The sequence below is a fragment of the Euprymna scolopes genome, chromosome 3 (assembly GCF_053919585.1).
Source record: "Euprymna scolopes isolate OS-2025 chromosome 3, ASM5391958v1, whole genome shotgun sequence".
Taxonomy (NCBI): Eukaryota; Metazoa; Mollusca; class Cephalopoda; order Sepiida; family Sepiolidae; genus Euprymna; species Euprymna scolopes.
This window is the reverse complement of record NC_136484.1, coordinates 169173881-169180553: the sequence shown is the minus strand read 5'-3', so window position 1 is coordinate 169180553 and position 6673 is coordinate 169173881. Positions and strand designations below refer to the sequence as shown.

The 6673-nt window shown below is 35.2% G+C and overlaps 1 pseudogene; it reads right to left on the bottom strand.

The window, feature by feature from the left end:
- Positions 1 to 6087: 6087 nt before the first annotated feature.
- Positions 6088 to 6221, bottom strand: LOC145265127 (U2 spliceosomal RNA; annotated as a pseudogene).
- Between the last annotated feature and the right edge of the window lie 452 nt (positions 6222 to 6673).

Genomic DNA, 6673 nt, shown 5'->3' with positions numbered 1-6673 from the left:
AACTGTCAACTACCACAGCAAAAACAACCTACTCAGTGATAAGCAATATGGTTTCCATCCTACAAATGATGTACTGATTAATTTCACATAGGATGAGTGAATCTATCAATGGAGGTTTCCTCTCCAGAGCAATAGCTCTTGACATATCAAAGGTCTACTTCACAAGATTTCCAGCTATGGAACATCTGGAAATGTCTTTTCAACCATCAAATCTTTTCTGATAGAGTTATACAAGTAGTCGTCGATGAGCAAAAGTCTGAGACTCACAGTATCAATGCTAACATAACTCTTCCTTGTTTTCATCAATGAAATCACATTCTAAGTTCATTTGTCGACATGCACAGACGACACTACCCTCTGTGGTAACACTTCAATGGTCAACAACGATCAAGTTGTCTCCAATTCTCTCTCCTTTGACCTTGAGCAAGTGGTGCAATGAAGCAAAGGGTGATTGGTTAATTTTAACGTATCCAAAACCAAGCTTCTCTCTTTTCACCAAAAACGTCTGATCTCCATGAATAACGATTGCCTCGAAGAAGCTCCCTACTTTGACAAGCTTCTGGGATTGACCTTCACTTCTGACCTTAAATGGAAGACTTGCATCAAATTCCAAGGCTGCTGGAAAAGTCGTTGAATTATTATACTGCTTCAGAAGCTATCTCACTTTCGACACAATCCTCTACCTGTATAAAAACCAGAAATGTCTTAAAATGAAGTACTGTAGCTACATCTGGGCAGGAGCTGCTCAGGTCATCCTTTCCTGCCTTGACAGAGTTCAAAACCGACTTTGAAACCTAGTAATGTAATGCTATTTTCTTCTCTCTGCAGCCTTTTTCCCCACAGAAGAGACTTGAAAGCCCTTTTCAGCTTTATCGTTAATTTTATGCAAGTACTCGTCTGAGCTTCAATCAATGTTTCCCCCATCGTGACAGATTTTAATAAAAAAACCACTCCTCTAGCTACTACGATGACTATCAAAAATTTCTCCCACCCCATCTGTACCGAAATCTAAACAAAAATTCAATGAACAAAGATTATTTCCTAGAACTGCCTACCTGTGGAACTGTTCTGCTGGCTTGCTTTCCATCTAACTACAACATGGTCGTTTTTAAGTACAAAGTAAACGAGTTCATGTTTAGACGTCACCTTAAATAATCAAATTACACCCAATTGCCATCACTACATTGTTGTCTTAGTAACCACTGTACTCTCATTAACATTTATACTCTAGTTGATTTCGGGCCTTCATAAGGAGTTACTCTCTTGTAAAAAACAATTGAAAAATTGACATAAGGATACTGTCCTTACAAGTGAACCCTGAACAAATATACAAATAACATAGTATCTGAAGCCAAAATAATATCCCCTTAAATGGTAACGTACAAGGAAATTAATGATGCTCCTCCTCTTAGTAATACAACCATAATAAGTAACACAAATCTGGATGCTCAACCAATTAAATTAATTCTGATCACATTGGATCTGGTCATATTAAACAAATGAAAACAAGAAAAAGAAACCACGTTGGAACGATAAATTTGCACACCTAATGAAAACACTACAGCTTTATTTTGAAACTTTTATTAAAAAATCAATTCGGGTAACTTAATGATGTAGTAGAGCTATACAATGTAGCCACTTTCAGCCTCAATCACTGCCTCAATACGAGTCCAGAACTGGAAGCATGCCTTTTTCCATAAGTGCAGGTAGAAGCTCAGCAAATACTCGACGAATGGGGGTGATCAGGCTGCCTTTTGTGTTGTGGGAAGTCATGTTGGTGATGTTCTTGACGTATTACCAAACGCAGTAGTCCAGTGGGTTAAGGTCGGAAGAGAAGGGGGGGGGCTAGTGAGAGAAGGGTACAAAGTCGTAGCACTCCTTCTGAAACCCAGCATGGGTCTCTTTGGACTCGTGGGCCAATGCCGAGTTCTGCAATGCATTTTGAGGGTGTTAGCAATGATCCCGTTGGATCGGTAGAGAGCATGAGTAGTACAGCAGTGCATGTCTGATCTCGCTCATTGAACCCTGTGTCACTTTCAGACATGGTAGAAGGCTCCTATCGCTCTTGGGATTTGTACAAAACTGGCCAACTAGTAGTTGGTCTGCAACAAAAGCAGAAAACGGATTTTCATCAAACGGAAATGGAAACATACCATCTTTTCTAGAGCGACAATTTTATCTTCCACACTGTTTAAAGAAATGTTTACATTTTTAGAATTTATGAATATTTAAAATAAAAATAGGAACCAAAAATTATGCCATTTTAAAAAAGTAAAATAATTTTTTTTTTTTTTTTTTTTTTTTTTTTAAATATATTGACTTATATATACTATTAGGCCGCCTAAGGTCGACCGGTCGTAAAACTCGTTTAAATATGATATGAAATAAAATATTATATTTTAATTAATGTAGATTTCGTATTTATTATAATTAACCCAATTCTCTATTGATTGATTGTACCCAATACATATAGTAAAGATTTCAAAAGTCAAAAGCAAATTGACTTTGGTGCCATCAGCTGGAATCGAAACCTAAACATTCAGCACTTTAGCCTTAGTTGTTATTTAGCACCTGAGCTTGTGTCAATACCGTATGAGCTATCACTAGATGGATAAAACAAAAAAAAACTAATAAAATAAACGACTTCAAGCCAAAAATGTACATGTAGCCATGCTCAATTTACTTCTACAAAGGTCAACTCTTATTTTTAATTTTGACCCCTTAGTAGCTACTTTCACAGGATGAAAAACAAATCGATAGTGTTCCCGAGGTCTAAATATCCTATATATCAAATTTCAAGTCTGTAGACCAAATATTTAGAGAGGGGTTTGGTAGAGACGTTTTGCACACACACATACACCGACAAGTCACTCTTATATATATACATATCAAAACATTTCCGTGTGCTACACTGTTTTCATCTTAAATTCTATACAATTATACTTGGTGTAGAAGCTATGCTTAGAAAGAGTTAAGCGTAATAGTTAAATGAAACCAATAATCTAATGAGAAACGATAAAAATGAATAATCAATCAATGAACCCTCGTTTTTCAAATGAATATGCAAATCAGTTAACCTTCATTAAGTCGCTCGCATATCCATGACTGGGTATATTAAGTTCGTTTTAATTTTTAAATAGAAAAAGTAAGTTTTTAATATCAATGTCAGAGCGAGAAAAAAAACTCAACTGTATAGGTATACTAGCAGGCCGCCCGGCATTGCCCGGTCGTAAAATACGCATAAGTATTATATTTTAATTCATACAGAAACTAAGACGTATGCATACGAGTATTGTTTTTTTTTCTAAACTATTCACTTCTTGTGAGTAAAAAAATAAAAAAAATACTTGAGTTGAGATCGAAACCAAAACCTGAAGGCAGTGAGTCAAGTACGATAACTATTAGGCCAGCGTGATACGATTATTAGAAGGTGTTTCCAAACTACATATTCCTTATATAACTGATCTGTAAAGTGAACTAGTCACGCATGCGCATTTGTGAAACAGTTAGCAAACATAAAAATCCGATCACTCTCACATACCAATTTTTCAATTTTGACCCTTTGGCAGCCCTTTTTACTGAATGACAACGGATTAAAGAGTTTTCAACATGTCTGAATATCCTATATACCAAATTTCAAGTCTGTAGATAAACAACTTCATTGAGTATATAGGTTGAGAAATGTCCTCACACACACATTCTCACTTTTATAGATATATAGATAGTTATCTATCTTTTAATAGTCAATTATATTTAGTGAATTATTTCAGACCAATGTAAAATATTTTAATCCTTAATTCAGGGAGGTAGTGTAATATCTATTTTGTTGTCATGATACTATTTTCTAAGCTGTACCTTCTTTTTGGAGGGAGGGAGGATTATAAAGGGCAGGAGTTAGGGTTAATTCGCTTATCATATCTTTCTCGAGATTACTTTCTCTTTTATATAAAAAGGTGATATAGAATTTTGTTCTGTTGCCATGAGACAACCCTCCCAAACATTACCTCCACCTTTGAGGGGGCAGTGTAGTATACATACATACTAGCAAAACTAGGCATTGAAAAAGTGCAATATTTGTGCTGGTAAAATCTAATAAACAGGGTGATCCGAAAGTAACTCCATATTCTAAAATAACTATAATTTATTCAAATGCTGTAATATGTTTCTCAATTTTTGTATGTATGTGTTGTAATTTAAATCTATGCTTTTGTTGTCTTTATTCAGATCTGTTATACGAATTTGGTTTTTAATCTTGAAGGGAGAATACGTGAAGTTATTAATTCCATCCCGTAAGGGTTTCTTGTGAAATCAGTTGATGCGGTTCATGGTCGACTTGAAAAACTGGTGGCGAATGGTGGTGGCCAAAATTAATTTTAAATAAAAGTCCATGTAATTTCTTCTCATATTCATTAATTGCAGAAATTATACTTTGAAACTATACTATAGTTATTTTAGAATAGGGAGTTATTTTCGATCACCCTGTAAATTATTTTTTTTTTAATTGTTTTATTTTCATTCATGCAAACTGACGCGTACTTTCCTTATGAGTGTTTGACTTTGACTAGTAAGTGTAAAATGAAATGTGGAACTTCTCGCGTTATGAGGTGAGAGTGATTAATTTTTGCTTTTCTTTTTTCTGATTATCTCTGTTCTCTTAATCATAGATTCACATTCTGTTTAACCTAGTTCCTTATTTTGCTGATTTTGGTAAATCCTTACCAAACGATTCCAATGTAATAACAGGAATACATGTTCAATTCATCACCTGTGAAAACATGACGAAATCTTAAAGACAACCGAAATACGTATTGTAAAACAACAATGAAGATGAACTGATCAAGAAAATATTTTTGGATACTAAGAACATTAAAAACTGCATGAAATTAGATGTTGAATAAGAATACTGTTCATGTAGTAACAACAATAATGATAAACATATTGTTTCGTGTTTTTTTTTTTTATATTATTGTTATTTTTAATGCAGTAAGACTCCTTATACATACGAGTTTAGCCAGGAGTTCGAATAGGAAGAAGATAATAATCTTCTTCTATATATATAAAAGGCAAAAATCGGTGTGTATGTATGTATGTATGTATGTATGTATGTATGTTTGTTTGTAACGCTAAAACTTTTGAAAGACGGAACCAGAGTTGACAAATTTGGTATCATATTGCACCTTGATCACCCGGATGACAAATATCGAAATTTCACGTCAAACGGACCAGTAGAAAGGGGTCAACTGATCGTTTTTCTCCTAGGGGGGCCCCCCAAAAAACCTGTCATTTTAACGTTATTCAATACGTGTCACGTGACGTGACGTCAGCTCAAACTTTTGACAGACACAACCAAAGTTGACAAATTATGTATCATATTGAACCTTGATCACCCGCATGACAAATATCGAAATTCCACACCAAACGGACCATTAAAAGGAGATGAACTGATCATTTCTCTCCTAGGGGGGCCCCCAAAAAAACCTGTCGTTTTAATGTTAATATTACATAATCCAAAAACGCTTAGTCATGTCACGTGACGTGACGTCAACATCCAGTAATGGCGAACAAATGTAAACAAACACTTTGTTTTACCGATACTTTTGTAATTTCTCTTCTGCTTTGTTCTAGAGATTATTAAACTCCATGACAATGTCTCCAACGTATTTAACTGGTTAAAAATAGTATTTATACAAGAGTTTTAACGAAAAATATCAGGAAAAAATGTACAGGAATAAAAAAAAATTCAGCTTTCAAAATATTCGTCGATAAAAAAACCGATCTTTATATTTACGCTAGCCATTTTGTATATTACCACGTGACCTGCTATCTCTTAAACTGGAGGGGGGGGATCCACTTGAATCCAACAAAACCAGTAATTTTTTTTTTCTATTATATATACATCATTTTCTATAAAATTAAGTGTAGACTTTATAATTAAAACAAAAAATGTTATTCATACTAAAAAAAAAAAACGCTTAGTCATGTCACGTGACGTGACGTCAACATCCACTAATGGCGAACAATTGTACCTATTTACTATGCCTCCCCACGGGACAGAGTTAGACACCAGGGTCGTTTTTTAACGTGGAGAAAAGGTACAAAAATAAAAATTGTCTCAGTCGTGGAGGATTTCTCCTCCACCGAAAGAGAACAAGAAATAGAAGTGCAGCATCTGAAGAACAGATACTACACTTTGATCTTGACCAAAAGGCCAAGAATGCGAACAATTGTAAATAACAACTTTTTTCACAAAACCAACACCGTCTTTCTTTTTTTTTCTCTCTCTTTCTCTCTCTCACCCACTTACTCTTCCCTCTCTCTCACCCTCTTTCTCTTGACGTCACACCACTGTTAAACTGTGGGGGGGGGAACACATTCCCAGGCATTATCTCCTATAGATGCACATTTTATTAGAAATTCAGCTTTCAAAATATTAGACGATAATAAAAATATAAAACCAACACCCTCTTTCTCTTTTCTCTCTCTCTCACCAACTTACTCTTCTCTCTCTCTCACCCTCTTTCTCTTGACCTCCTACTACTGTTAAACTGTGTGTGTGTGTGGGGGGGAAGAGGCAGCTTGAAAACCAACAAAAACAGTGCACAGTTTCACAAGCATTTGGGGTGGGAAGGGGGGGAAGAAGCCGAGCGCACAGTTTCGTGTGAGAGAGAGAGAA